Below are 16,680 nucleotides of genomic sequence, written 5' to 3' on the forward strand. Positions count from 1 at the left end.
CGTGAAACTGGTTCAGTGTTGGATTTGCCAAAGTGTGGACGCAAGAAAACTGTCACTAATGAAGAAACATCAGTGGCTGTAGCTTCATTCAGCAAGAGCCCACAGCGTAGCACTCGCCGCATGTCACTGGAAGGTGGCATTAGTCGAACATCCCTTCGGCGGATATTAGCTACTCACAAATGGCACCCTTTACAAACTCCAGCTACTGCAGCATCTCAACGAGGATGACCCAGATCAGTGCACAGAATTTGCAGAATGGGCAAAACAAAAATTGGAACAGGACCCTCAGTTCACGCAGAAGATTTTGTTCAGTGATGAGGCAAACTTTTATGTGAATTGTGAAGTTAACAAACAAAACCACCACTATTGGTCTGACACTAACCCACATTGGATGGATCCCTCCAAGACTGTTGGAACAACAAAAGTGATGGTTTGGTGTGGTATATGGGGTACAACGATAGTGGGTCCATTCTTCATCAATGGAAACCTCAAGGCCACTGGATATTTGAAATTGCTACATGATGATGTGTTTCTCTCTTTATGCACTGAAGCTGGCACGTTCCCTGAGTTTTTCCAGCAAGATGGTGCACCACCACATTATGGGTACCAGGTCCGAGCATTCCTAGATGAACGGTTTCCTGGAAAGTGGATTGATCGTCGTGGGCCAGTTGAATGGCCCCCAAGGTCTCCCGATCTGACCCCCTTAGACTTTTATCTTTGGGGTCATCTGAAGGTAATTGTCTATGGTGTGAAGATACGAGATATGCAGCACCTGAAACTATGGATACTGGATGCCTGTGCTGGCATTTCTCCTGCGGTGTTGCTATCACTGTGTGAAGAGTGGGAGAAGAGGGTTGCATTGACAATCCAACACAATGGGCAGCACAGTGAACACATTTTATAAGTGGTCAGAAACTTGTAAATAACTCATGACAGAATAAAGTTACGTTGAAACCAAGCACACCATTGTTTTTCTTGTGACATTACCAATAAGTTTGATGTGTCACATGGCCCTCTTCCTATTGAAAAAACAAAAGTTGTATCCAAGATGGCCGACTTCTAAATGGCCACCATGGTCACCACCCATCTTGAGGAGTTTGTCCCCTCACATATACTAATGTGCCACAAACAGGACTTCAATATCACCAACCATTTCCATTTTATTACGGTGTATCCATATAAATGGCCCACCCTGTATAATAACGCACTACATGTTGTTGTGTACGTGTGTGTTTACTTTCTTCTGCTGGCCCATTTTTTAAATATCAAACAATAGAGACCAACCATAGAGATAGAAAGCACGCCTCAAAGACACACCATACACACATGCACCAAGAACACATGCAGAAATAATCACACCCCCGGCAATAAATTGAATGTACTGTACTCACAGCAGGATACAGTCAGGGACATCAGTACACACAGGCATACATCACAGTAAGAGTTCTTCCCACCATCTCTGCAGTTAGATAAAATGTCAAGCATGTGATTTTTTTTCCCCCAGTATGAGACACATGGCACAATATACTTACAGGCCTTTGAATCATCTACATTTAGCTCAACCACATTTCATTTCATTTCAAAGTTTACAAACAGTAATGAAATAAACAAACAGCACCAACAGGCAGTTAATGCTTTCAAACATACTTTCCATTTATTTTCAAGTCACGTGAACTTTAATGAAGTCGCAATTATTTCAACTGCATTTTGCTCTATTAAAACTTATCATCTTTGATATAAACAGGACTGAAATACGCCTGAACACTTCTGACTCACTATCAGTTGAGTCACACTTAGACCCACTGAGATTATTTTATGCAGTCAATTTGCAGAGAGACTTTAGAGTGGAATCATTAAAAAAATACCCCGCTGATGGTCATTAATTTGATTCACAATAGTCTTCGCAGCTCACGATTTAATCTTTTCTTTAGCCAAAGAACTGAATGAATTTAAGATTATTTCAGTTTATCTGGCAATACAAAAAAGAAGTCCTGAAATACATGCAAATTAATTAAAATTAAAAATATTACAGAAATATAACAAAATATGACAAAACATCAAAAGTGATATGTGATATGACATTTAAATTCAACAAACTCACAAGAAATACAAGTGAAAAAAAATTATGCTACTGGGAATATAATTATTTATTATCATGAGGGAACATGCAATATTGCAGCTGCTGTAGAAAATATCTATTACTATGTGTCAAGTCATGCTAAATCATCCAGGTGAGGAAATCCCAGAAAGTGTGTTGTACCAGATTCAGCTTTCTGGTATCAGTTGCTGAATTGCTAACTAACTTAAATCAAGTTTTTAAAGGATAGACTAACAACATTCTATTTTGTGTCAGTAAATCCCAGAAGGAAGGAAAATAAGGAAACTGGGAAATCTATCTTTTAGTATTTTAAAAATATATATCCTTTCACTGTTAATAGTGTATATTAACAACAGCTGGTGAGAGTCATTCTAAGCAACTGCAAAAATTCGAGTGTCAATAGCCAACTATGGTTATAACATTTTCAGCATTTTAATAAATGGATCTAAACAGGAGAGATTTGATACATTATGGGACTGAATATGTTTGAGATGTAAGGAGAGAGAATACTTTCACTTTGATACATTTTAACTGCTCATTGTTTTTAGATTTAACTGGGCAAGTACTGCTGCCTTGCTTGCCTTTAGCTGTGGTGGCACTCTCAGTTGGTGCTGGCTTTCTCTGCAGTACAATAAATATTCCTGTCACGTGAGGCGCTGCTGCAGGCAGGATAAGGACCCAAATGCAGGACTCGGAACACAAGAGGGCTAAACTGAGAGAAGCAGCTTTATTGGCTGTGGCAAAAACTCATTACATTACAAACGGGAAAAAACAATACCTAAACTGGAAACTGGGAAGCTAGGAACTCAGAATTAAACAACTAGAAAACAATAAAATGAGGCGCTAGGAATCACGAGGTGACGCAAGGACCACAGCAAAAACACACATGACAACAGACAGAGGAAAACGCAGGGATTAAATACACAAGGGAGTAACGAGGGAATGAGGCACAGGAGGAGAGCAGAGCTAGGAATAATCTAACATAACGAGACAGGGAGGAAGCAAAACTGAAAACACTGAACACAGGACAAGGAACTATCAAAATCAAACAGGAACCAAGAGACATTCACAAAGACAGACTTGACACTGAGACGTATACACTTATTGCATTGAGCTGCAGGTAGAAGGAGTAAAGAATTGTGTATTTTTTTCCTCTGAAACTTTTTATCATGACAATATACGCCACAAGCAGTACTTTGCCCATCTAAGTCTAATTGCAGAAAAAAGCAGTGGCTGTGCCTTGTGTAGTAATCATCACTAAATGACCCATAATCACAGTGAAGACTACTGTCAAAGGATTTCCAGCTTTTACATTGCCCATTATCTTCTAAGAATATTGCAAAGTAGTATGCATGCTTGAGGAAAAATAAATAAATGTAAAAAATGAAGTAAGCGCTTAAGAAGCAGCGTATTAGATAGGTCTGCTATAATGATGACACATTACTGTTAGACAATGCTATGTGAAAAATGCATCTGAATATATTTTCTAATGTACAAACAGAAGCAAAGGCCTAAGGCAAATTAAGCAATGCAGATGTCTCCTGCCTTCACGGGCATCATACAGCAGCTTAAATGGACATTAACTTCCCCATAAGAATATCCAAATGGGGAGGCAAGACACCCACAAAGTGTGCATATTTAAGAATACCTGTAGCACTCACTTTGATGTGAAAACCAGATGAATTTTATTGACTGTTAGGAAGCTCAACTAAAGGGATTATTTTAGGGTCGATATTTGCTGTGCTGTGTAGATGCACTGTAACATGCAGAAAACTGACATGTATTGTACTGACAGTGATGAATAGGACACCACCAAGTCAAGCCCTTTAGGTTGACAAAGTGCGCATGCCAATTTGACATAATTAATATAATATATACATCCATCCATCCATTCATTCGCTTCCGCTTATCCTTTCCAGGGTCGCGGGGGGCGCTGGAGCCTATCCCAGCTGTCATAGGGCGAGAGGCGGGGTACACCCTGGACAGGTCGCCAGTCTGTCGCAGGGCCAACACACAGGGACAGACAACCATTCACGCTCACATTCACACCTAGTGACAATTTGGATTATCCAATTAACCTATCCCCTCAAACTGCATGTCTTTGGACGGTGGGAGAAAGCCGGAGTACCCGGAGGGAACCCACGCAAACACGGAGAGAACATGCAAACTCCACACAGAAAGACCCCGGCCTGATGTTGGAATTGAACTCAGGACCTTCTTGCTGTGCGGCAACAGTGCTAACCACCGTGCCACCGTGCTGCCTAATTAGTAATATTCACTAACATTCATATCATTAACACGAATAAATTCTTAATAAATTCTGGTCTTTCCCACAGCAAAACAGGACAAAATCTGTTGCCTAAACCGACCACATGTTGTACTCATTCAATGCATATGGTATTTAATGTTTTCCATACTGAAAAAATAATTGCCAGGCAATATGTAGGCAGCAGCTAAATGACAAATGAAAATTTATTGAGAAAAAATTGCATTTATGCAGTTTCTAGGGGACAGGTTTGCTCTTGTTGGGTTTTACCTTGAACAGTTTAAAAAGACTAGAGTATGATGCTGTCGCAAGGATGAAGTGAGGACCAAAATGCAGATGCAAGAAAGCAATGAATGACCTGAAAGCAAACTTTTAAACTATTCAAAAACAGAAAAATCAAACAGGGTGTAGAAACAGAAATTCAAACTGTAACATCAAAGTCAGGAGGTCCAAGAAAAACAGGGATACACAAACAGGAACATAGTGACCATTAAAACCTCAACATTTCCATTTTCACTATCACCATCTTAGTTTCAAAATACCACTTATGACACTAGTCACAGGTTTGACTATAAAACTGCTCTTAAACAACTTAATCATAAGTCATTAGTCATTGAGCATACCATGGATAATCCTCCATTTTGAAATATAGTATGACCAAAATGTACAAAATGGACATAAGTTTTTATTACCACAAATTAATTAGTATGCAGATCATACCAATCTAATACAGGGGTCCCCAATCTCAGTCCACGAGGGCCGGTGTCCCTGCAGGTTTTAGATCTCACCCTGGGTCAACACACCTGAATCACATGATTAGCTCATTACCAGACCTCTGGAGAACTTCAAGACATGTTGAGAAGGTAATTTATCCATTCAAATCAGCTGTGATGGATCAAGGACACATCTAAAACCTGCAGGGACACCTCATGGACTGGGATTGGGACCCCTGATGTAGAGTATGGTAGGATATAGTCATGAAAAATCTGAACTGTCTTAAACCCAGATATCAAAAGTGTAAATAAAAGATGAATGAAAGAATGAATAACATATGAATATTTGAATGTTTTAGCCAACATTTACATCTCTAACCTGTAGGGCATGGAAACAACTGATACAGCTGGCCATGAATTCCAGCAATCACATTTATCTGAGTGGGAGGTGAAATTTCAGTGTTTTAATATGACACTTGTAATCACCTAGAGGCCTCATACATATACAAACACTCACACGCACAATCTCAGAGGCACCAACTCAATCCTCAACACTTAAGTGGCCACCCACGGGAGGCTTAAATCACACAACACACACACTTATGAGTCACTGTTTGACCTTGGCAAAAACCGCACTGCTGACAGTGTAAATCTGCTGGTTCCCTGATGGAACACAGATGAGAAGGGAGAACACAAGGCCAGTTACAGCCATTTTCTAAACCAGTTAATAACACCATAGAGATTCTCCATAAGTCATTAGGTAAATTTAATGATGTTAATCAAATTTATCTTTTTATTCCCAAAGTGGTGTTCAAAAATTAAAACGAACCTTGTGACAAACAAATCCTTTCGCATTTTCTATATTTACAATTGAAAAAACACTAAAGTAATCAATAATCAATTAATCTTCTCTAATAAAGAAATAAAAAAGAAATGCAAGTTTATGTTTTAAATAGATTTTATAGACCAGGTGTATGGACCAAGCCATTTGTATGTATGAAATGTGTTTCATATGAAATGTTGCCTCCTCTGAACATGATGCAAACAGTCTTTTGCCTGTACAGCACAAGTCTTGTTGAGCAATTGCTCCTGGATGAGTTCAGATGTGCAATGGTCATTAGTTGTGGCTGCCTCTGATGAAAATGTCAACCCAGCATGTTCCAGACGTGTTCAATACTAGATATATTGGGACTTAATGTCTGCCAATGACATGTCTACATATGCTCCTCATCCAGAAAGACCTGCACTACTTTGGCAAGGTTGAGGCGCACATTCAAGAACAATCAGATCAGAAATTGTGCTCTCATGAGCATGCAAGGCTAAAGCAAAAGCTTGGACACACATGCAACATCCAGCATGCCAGTATGCCTCAGTCAGCTTCAATCAGTCATGGCACTGATGACACCGTTGTGCATACACTGGAATTTGTGTTGCAGTAATGCAGTAAATCAAACCAATTTTGATGTGTACAGTTGAGTTAGTTTGTATTTGGAGAACAAATTACTAGTGTGCCATTGACCAAAACCCATTAACTGGAACTGCAAACTACTCATAGAACATCTCTTGATGCATGCTCAATAATCCATGTAAGGAAATCCCCAAAAGTTGGTTCTGTTCATCTGGATGTGACGTTTTTATTGAGAGAAACATTTAGTCTCTCATCCAAATGACGACTTCAATCTCCCCCGAATCTCTTAATTTCAAAGCACTTCTTGGGGGCTTTTAATAAGACTAGACTACACAAATAGATATTGTAAATATTATGTTATTAACAAACCTGATAGATTTTTTAATCAATGTGGTATCACCATTTTCCAGATCTCCCAGATCCATGTGGACAAAGACTTCTCATATTTTATGGGCTCTCGTTCCTCCCAGCTGTTAAACCTTTCAGTTGGGCACAAATACTCTTGACCACACTCACACTCTGGGCAATCTAATTGGAATATATATGAAAAACACATTTTCATAACTGGCTTTTGGCCACAGAAAATCACATTCTGTGACGATCTGTGAATGTGCTGAGATGCTGAGGGAGTTTCCTTAAGGGAGCTAAAAGGACATTACCAAATTTCCAACCCACTCATGTCTGATATCCATGTTTTAATCACTTAGGTCAAAGGTCAGTGTTGTCCGCTGAAGCAAGCAGCCAACTTGGGGATCAATCATGTGACCTTCCACTTCAGTAACAGCCTAATTATCCATTCAGTCGCTAGATTTTTCAAAGCCAGCAGTGTGTGTGTGTGTGTGTTTGTGTATATAGGCATTACACACACTTTATTGATGTGTGCACATACACAAACTCATCATCATTTTTCCTCAGTTGCACAAAGTTTGAGAGTGAATTATCTAAAGCTCAAACATATGGCTGTATAAGTAAATGTGTATTCATGTGCATAAACCCAGTGTCACATGTGAAGCTTTAAAAAAAGATGATATGATATATACAGAGTTCACTGTCGCATATTTCAGGACAAGCGAACGCATTTGTTGCACCAGTTGTGAAGGATATGTTGGGATCGGTCTGAAAAATGAAGGTTAGAGTTTTTATTTACATTAGTGTCTGAGTGCAAGCCTGTGCAACTATTAAAAAAATCACTGTTATTAGAATAAAAGGATTTTAACCAGAGCGTTAATCGCATTACAATGACGTTAACGCCAAAACCGCGTTGAAGGCATCAACGCGTTAGCCCGGGTAGCTCGATTAACGCGTTAGCGCCATCCAGCCCCACACAAAGGATGATCCGCGTTAACTCGTTAACTGAGATATGCTGCGTTAACGCGGTTTTGGCGTTAACATCATTTTAACGTGACTACCGCTGACAGCATTATTTTAACACAGTTTTATGTGTGCACTGAATTTCTGATCAAATTGACCAAACCACATATTTATTTTGACTTCCTGCTAAAAGACTTTCCTAGTTTACACAAGTTCTACCCAATAAAAATGTCCTTGTATCATTTTTTCCCTTGTCTGCTGACAGTTATGATTTGCAAGACCAAGTTGAAATAGTAAATCCGATGAAGTCTGGCAGTATGAGTGAGAGATCATGACCAGTCATCCTCAGATGATGAGCTTTCTTCCCTTCATGTATTGGAGTCGTTAACAATCTGGTGACCTTTCTCTGACATTTGCACATATTTGTCACGGCGAGTGAGAGGGGCCGTGTGGAAATTAAAGGAGGATCCAAACGCAGGCACTTGTACAGGTGAGAGGGTGGTTTATTAAACACAAAAGAAATGGACAAAACAGCAAACGGAGAACTGAACTATACTGGGTAAACTAAACTAGGGAGCCTGAACAAGAGCACAAACCTGAACACGAATAGCAGAAGACGGAATGATGGAAGACGGCAGGGAGACACACAGATGACGCAGGGTGGATACACAGACGGACCAGCAACAACAATGACTAAAGACGTGACTTAAATACACACAGAGAAACACAGGGAGATTACACACAGGTGGTGGACACAGCTGGGAGTAATTAACAAGACGAGACAGAGGTAAAACTGAACACACTCACATGAGACGCAGACCTTCACAATAAAACAGGAAACAAGAACACTACACAAAGACGCAGACCCGACACTGAGAGACACATGGAAAATGACACATGGAACCTGAACTAAACTAAACGTGAGATACAACTAAGAACCATTCCTTAAACACAAATAAACAGAAACATGAAACTAATAGACATCATAATCATCACCACAACAAGAGAACAATAAAACAATCCCAGATGCAAAATAAACCAAAGCATAATAAACTCAAAATACTGGGTCCAACGGACCCAGAACCGTGACAGTACCCCCCCTCTAAGGGCTGGCTCCCGACAGCCCTAAACGAAAAACCACAACAAAGCACCAGACCAGGGCGGGTGGAGGGGGTCAAGGACGGAGGGAAAGAAACCAAACAAAAAACAAGGAGCAAGACAGTTCAAAAACACAAGAAAACAGTCCCAAAGCACAGGAAAATACAAAAACCAAAGCTCAACAAGAGTCCATAAACAGTTCAGGAGGTCGACCCGGGGGTCGGCCACACAGGAGCCAAAACAGGTCAGGGGCCGGCCGTGCGGACGGCAATGGCGGCGACGGGAAAACAGTTCTGGAGGCCGACCGTGCACACGGCAGCGGCGGCGACGGGCAAACAGTTCCGGAGGCCGACCGTGCACACCGCAGCGGCGGTGGAGCAGGCAAAACCATTCGGGAGGCCGGCCACGTGGAAGGCGGTGGCGGCCACTGAGCAGATCCGGAGGTCGGCTGCGATGCCAGCAGCGGCGACGATCCCTCTCAGGAGGCCGGCCTCGACGGCCATGACGCCAACTTAGAGGCCTGGAAAACGGCCGGCAGAGGGGAGGCGGAACAGGACGAGCTGGGTTCCATGATGGCGTGGCAACCGCAGGGCCAGACGATGGCGGAGCAGAAGGGGTGGACGAAGACACAGAGGCAGGGCCAGGCGTGGACGAGGCAGGGCCAGACGAGGCAGGACCAGACTTGGACGAGGCAGGGCCAGGTGTGGACGAGTCTGACGAGGCAGGACCAGGCGAAGGCAGAGCAGAAGCGGAACCTGACGGCAGCGAGACGGCTGCAGGCGATGATGCTGCAGGCGTGGATGAAGCTGCGGCTGCAGGCGTGGATGAAGACACGGAGGCCGGACCTGACGGCAGCGGGACGGCTGCGGAACCTGACGGCAGCGGGACGGCTGCGGAACCTGACGGCAGCGGGACGGCTGCGGAACCTGACGGCAGCGGGACGGCTGCGGAACCTGACGGCAGCGGGACGGCTGCAGGCGTGGATGAAGCTGCGGCCGCGGATGAAGCTGCGGCCGCGGATGAAGCTGCGGCCGCGGATGAAGCTGCGGCCGCGGATGAAGCTGCGGCCGCGGATGAAGCTGCGGCCGCGGATGAAGCTGCGGCTGCAGACGGAGATGATGATGCTGCAGGCGGAGATGTAGATGTCGCGGGGGATGATTTAGCCGGTGATGGCTGAACAGCCCTCCCCGGACCGCCAGCAGACGGGAGGATGTGCTGTCTGGGTCCTCCAGGACCCTCAGCTAACGAGGTGTGGTGCTGGACGGGCTCCTCGGACCCACCAGCTGACGACACAGGAGGCTGGACGGGCGACTCGGGCCCTCCAGCAGACGACACTTGAGGCTGGCTGGGCTCCTCCGAACCCCCAGCTGACGACACTTGAAGCTGGCTGGGCTCCTCCGAACCCCCAGCTGACGACACTTGAAGCTGGCTGGGCTCCTCCGAACCCCCAGCTGACGACACTTGAGGCTGGCTGGGTTCTCCCGAACCCCAGCCGACGACACTTGAAGCTGGCTGGGCTCCTCCGAACCCCCAGCTGACGAGGCAGGATGCTGTCTGGGCTCTCCCGAACCCCAGCAGACGAAACTTGGGGCTGGCTGGGTTCTCCCAAACCCCCAGCTAACGAAACTTGAGGCTGGACGGGCGACTCGGGCCCTCCAGCGGAAACAGACACTGAGGCAGCAGGTACGCAGACCTCTGCCGGTGTGGACACTAGCTGGAACTGAGCAGCACAGTGGCTAGACTCAGGCAGCAACAGTGGGATGCAGTCCTCAGAGGGCTGAAAGTGTTCCCCAATACACTCAGCAGAGGACGGAGGCGGACAGGTGAACTCACTTGAGCTCTCAGGGGGCGCTGAGAGCCGAGACTGCTCTGGTGAGTTCCCCAGTGAAACTGCTGGCGCTGGCGTCTTGACCTCTAGGGGTCCAGAGTCAGCTGGTGAGTGACACCCAGCCTCTGGGGAGGCCCTAGAGGGAGCAACTGTCACAGAGGTGGCCAGCTTAAGGGAACCAGCTAAAGTTTGTATGAAGTGTGTTCCCTGCTCGTAACGAGACGGTGAGGATGGTGACTGAATGAGTGAGTGAGCAGACAGATGAACAAGTGGCAGCTGAGCTATAGGCAGCGGAGCGACTACAGACTGACCTACAGGTAGCGGAGACGACTGTAGTGAAGGCATAATAGGTGGTGGAGAGGCCAACAGAACTGCGGGCAGCTGGGCTGCTGACTGAACTGCGGGCAGCTGGGCTGCTGACTGAACTGCGGGCAGCTGGGCTGCTGACTGAACTGCGGGCAGCTGGGCTGCTGACTGAACTGCGGGCAGTGTTACGGGCCGGGCATTTAACTGGGATGGAAGTAAGGATGGGACAACGGAGCGGACACGGTCATAAACTCGGAACGAGGGTTCAGAACAGGCAGTCTTAGAAACTGCGGCCATAGGTGAGATTGAGGAATCATTGTTATCCTCAGTCGAAACACAAAAAATTGCCCCAGAAACAACAGTCACAGAGTGTGACGCAGCAGAAAAAGTGTCCCTTTTACTCACCACAGCCGGCTGCTTACATGTCCCGACATCCGGCTGTGGAGTGCCGCGCCGGCGGCGCGAACGTCGCTTCCTCCTTGGAGACCGCTCCGACGGGCCGGGAAACTCCTCGTCCGGCGGGTCGGACGGCACGTCCTCCATTGAAGCGAGTGGGCGAGCGGTAGCGGCGGGAGGGTGAAGGTGAAGCTCGTGAAGAAGAAAATCCTGTACGAGCGGGTGCAGTGAGTCCAATAACCAGGGGTAACCGGAAATAAGCTGTTGTAGCTTGTCCTCCACAGCATAGAGAAATGCTTCTCCCTCATGCTTTAGCCACAGATCGATTAATTTTGTAGCTGAGTCCGTTATGAGCCCTCGAAGCTCCGGGGGTGGGGTGAATGCCGCTGGATCCATGGCTGGCTGGTCCGTACTGTCACGGCGAGTGAGAGGGGCCGTGTGGAAATTAAAGGAGGATCCAAACGCAGGCACTTGTACAGGTGAGAGGGTGGTTTATTAAACACAAAAGAAATGGACAAAACAGCAAACGGAGAACTGAACTATACTGGGTAAACTAAACTAGGGAGCCTGAACAAGAGCACAAACCTGAACACGAATAGCAGAAGACGGAATGATGGAAGACGGCAGGGAGACACACAGATGACGCAGGGTGGATACACAGACGGACCAGCAACAACAATGACTAAAGACGTGACTTAAATACACACAGAGAAACACAGGGAGATTACACACAGGTGGTGGACACAGCTGGGAGTAATTAACAAGACGAGACAGAGGTAAAACTGAACACACTCACATGAGACGCAGACCTTCACAATAAAACAGGAAACAAGAACACTACACAAAGACGCAGACCCGACACTGAGAGACACATGGAAAATGACACATGGAACCTGAACTAAACTAAACGTGAGATACAACTAAGAACCATTCCTTAAACACAAATAAACAGAAACATGAAACTAATAGACATCATAATCATCACCACAACAAGAGAACAATAAAACAATCCCAGATGCAAAATAAACCAAAGCATAATAAACTCAAAATACTGGGTCCAACGGACCCAGAACCGTGACAATATTAGCATTACTCTAAATTGTCTCTGTAGGCATTATATGGAGGGTGATGCATATAGGATGGAAAGAGCAGACATGACATGTACATGCACGCAAGTTTTGACACTGAAAAAGAAATGGCACATGAGTCATGTCTGTGTCAGAGTTTCATAAATAAAAAGTAGATGAAAAAGATGTCAGCTGAATGGACCAGGAAATTATAATCTCCCTGTCTCACACGTTCACACACTTGACCTTGCAAAATTTGCTCTGCACACAACCCCATTATATAGGCTGGTGTAATTAGATAGGTCCATCCTGTGGGACATTTACTCTCTTCCACCCCCACACACACACAATATACTGCACACTATGTCATACTGTAGATGCCCGCATTATGGAACACACGACACAGCAGATCTCTACAAAGTTAAACTTTAAGCAAACACATGTTGTCATTTGTTTTTACTTCCTTTTATTCTATCTCTATTTATTTATGTGGTAATACAGGCTGAAATAAAAAACAGTCCAGTCCTGTCATTAACAATATCACACCCTGCCCAGGGATAGACCACATCACCATATTTTGACTATTCCTTCTTAATTTAAAGAAGAAAAAAAACATGCATGCATGATTTAGACATGAGAACAAGTGTGTTTGTGTGTCAAGCAGACCACCATTCATGCTCACATTCACACCGACAGCCAGTTTAGAATCACCAATTACTGTAACGTGCATATTATTGTTGGTTAGAATACCCAGAAAGAACCCACTCAGGCACAGGAAGGACATGCAAACTCCACACAGAAATACCCCAGGCACTGTTAACAAAAAAAAGATTTTACAGTGCAAAAAGTCTGCAGTGTCTAAGCCCCCAGGTAGTTATTAATTCTTTATTGATTTCTCCATCAACAAAGAATTAATAACACTTTATTTCTGCTGATGTGGTGTACTTCTGTAGATAGAATGCTGTTTTCAACATCGATTGCTGATTACCCTTGAGTACTGCCTGAGGGGGTCTTTTGTCTCTATACAGAATGTTTCCAAGTCATATAAGGAATGAACTGCAAAAGTTGTTCTCGATGATGTTATGTGCTTTAGAGCTGAATTGTATTTGACACAATTGATGGATAAACCACAAAAAGACACAGAACTGAGGGGAGGTTGGAGGGAAATCCAATTTCTGAGGACACGGGACATTGCTTGTCACTATCCGTCAGCATTTTATACATTTGGCCTCGGAGACAGCAGCAGTAGGAATGCTCGTCCTCTGAGGCTGCGCCAGTGAAGCTTGTATTTCGACTTCATAATGTCCTGATGGCAAGAGAGCGACGTAGACAAGGAAAGAGTAGAGATAGGGCACCAGTTATAAAGTGGAGTAATAAGACAAAGAAATGCACCAGTATGTGACAAGAGGTTATGAGGTGTTTGTGGAGGAGTGGAATAGCAGAAAGGCTGAGTCTATCTATCTGTCTGCGTGTCTTTTTATCTAGCAACTCTATTCTGTCTGATTGACTTGATTTAAGGCTACATTTAAGGGCTAAGACAAAAGCCTCATTTGAATTTAACTCTAACAAGCAAAGTTGAAAAGTAAATGGCCAGAACGAGTTTTAATAAGAGGCCATTAGCTATAATTAAATGTTGGTTTGCACTGTTGGCTTCATTAGAGCACCACAAGCTTATGTAATGGTTATGATGTTGCTTTAATGCAAGAATAAATGATGAGTAGCTACTAAGCACAGCATCAAATTGAGTCCACAAAGGTGAAAGGAAACTGTAGCAAACACTGAAGGCTTGTTAAGGTGATAATACACAGCCACATTTAGAAATCTATACTTACAAGCACATTGCACTAGTACAGATGTAACTACTGTATGCAGGCCCAGCTAGGAGAGAGTCTGGCCTACCTATGATCCTGAAGTAGATAATTGGTTAAGTATAAGATAACTGGTTAAGCATCTAACAATCTCTGTGCTTCTGTTTGTTTGCTTGTTTGTTGGATTTGAGGGGTGGTTGTGTGACCTGAAGCTCTCAGGCAACCTTGTCTGTATCTGTTATCACAGCAACAGCAGCTGTGTTACAGAGTTATCTATTCATCATCATTTTTGGATGATATTGCACTCAAAAACCATGAACCCGGTTCAACTTGTTCATCAACCAGCACTGTAGAGTTTATCATCTGAACTGACGTCTCTACTGAATAAAGAGGTGAGCTGCTTTTTTAATGCAATTCTAGTGTGTCTAAGTGGTGCATTATATAATTGAAAATATACATTATCTGCCACTTTAAATCAAACAGCCATGATTGTCCTGGAACATGGAACTTACACCTGAGCTGCTGAATTGCCAAGAGATCAGGCAGAGGTATATTTTGGCAATTTACAGTGTGCACGTTTGCCAAAGCCAGGCTATTTTTCCAAGGTAGAACCTATTGGATACAACTGAATAAACACAGCTTTTTAAACCATATTATTAATTCACTTTAAATCATATTATTAATGCTTCAGTGCAACAATGTGTGGACTCCTTTTATGGTGCTTTTGTTTTACTGACTATCACTACACTTCCTGTATTCCACTCCTGCTTGAAGAGTGAAGGTTTTCAGTGCAAAATTTAATCAAAGTACCTGTCGTTTTTTCCAAATTGTAATTTCTCAAAGGTAACAGATAGGTGTCGCATTGGGGTAATATGCAATGCTAAAATTCAAGGAAGTGAGGCTGTAATGTAAAGCCCCCGCATGGCTTTGCTATAGCAAAGTATTGAGTAATGCAGGCTGGAGACCAATGCGGCCATGACAAATTGAGGCTGCTTTTGAATTCCTTAAACCATCAGCATCTCTGAATCAGGGGAAATAGGCCTGTCAGACTTGCTTGATAGATTAAAGCAGTCTATATATATACAGTATATGTATTTACTGATATACACTTGGCTTCCATTTTATAGCTGTCAGGCAGTGGGTGTATATTAACGTGATAATATGCTTCAACACAGGTTTATGCTCATTTATGTGTGGGTCCCCATGTGTAAATATATATGCATGCATATATGCACTCTGCAGCTGTTAACGTGTGGATGTGCATGCATGTAAGTCTGTGTGTGTGAGAGAGAAAGCATGCTTGACATGCATGAGGAGAACACTGGCACAACACCTTGAGTTACTGCTATCTTACACACGCACTCAGACCTGACAAGCTGCTCATGCATTTATAGATGAAAGAAAGGTTTGAGGCTGGCTGAAGACAACATTGTAGATAGAACAGATGTGTTATGAAGACGCAGTGTATAAAGCAGAATAGAAGATATGGAAAAAATGAATGAAAAAGAGAAAAAATGTAGAGATCAAGTTGTTCAGAGGAGGGCAGAAGGAAATCAGATTAAAGAGGAAAAAAGATCATGTGAAAAATATAGATTTAGAAAGTTTCTAATGACAGGACAAGAGAATAAAAAACATGATCTTGGACTGCATGAAAGACTTAATGTATGCTGGTTTATCTTTTAACAGACACATGATTTTACATTACATTACGGTTGATTTCAAAGCTTTACACACGATATACTTCAAAGATGTATTAAGGCAAAGCCCCTGAAAGGATAAAAGGATGCAGGATTTCCACCAAGCAGCGTCAATTAGTCGACTATCAACTAGCAAGAACTACAACAAGGACAAACTGCTCAGTGAAATTATTTATCTCCTGGATGCTGATTTTTTGACAGACTCAAAACCCTCAGGAATGTCAAGCAGTCATAGTAGGACTGGTGGGGTTTCCCTGCTTATATAGTTTCCATGAATCAGGGCAACCTGCCTAAAAAAATGATATAAACTGAACATGGTAACCATGAGATGTAAGCAAATTATATAATGCAATATATATAAATGTAGGGAAACTGGGAAACGTAGCACAGAAATTACATTTTTTTCCCTAACCCTTACTAGATATTAGTAAAGATAAATTTGCAAATAAATAAATGCATAAGAAGAAAAGACAGGCGGAAAGGGAGCAAGGGAGAGAGTTGCTAAGGAAAGACAATAAATGACAGAGACAACACAAGAGATAAAGAGCAAGAGAGAAAATCAATATCTAATTCTGCAGGCAAATATCCTCACAAACAGAGCTGAACCTTGAGAGGTGATCCGTTTCATTGCTTCAGCCGGTATTTGATGTTAAGTGTGAATATTCTACACCGTGCTCTCTAATT

The sequence above is a fragment of the Oreochromis niloticus genome, linkage group LG13 (assembly GCF_001858045.2).
Source record: "Oreochromis niloticus isolate F11D_XX linkage group LG13, O_niloticus_UMD_NMBU, whole genome shotgun sequence".
Lineage (NCBI taxonomy): Eukaryota > Metazoa > Chordata > Actinopteri > Cichliformes > Cichlidae > Oreochromis > Oreochromis niloticus.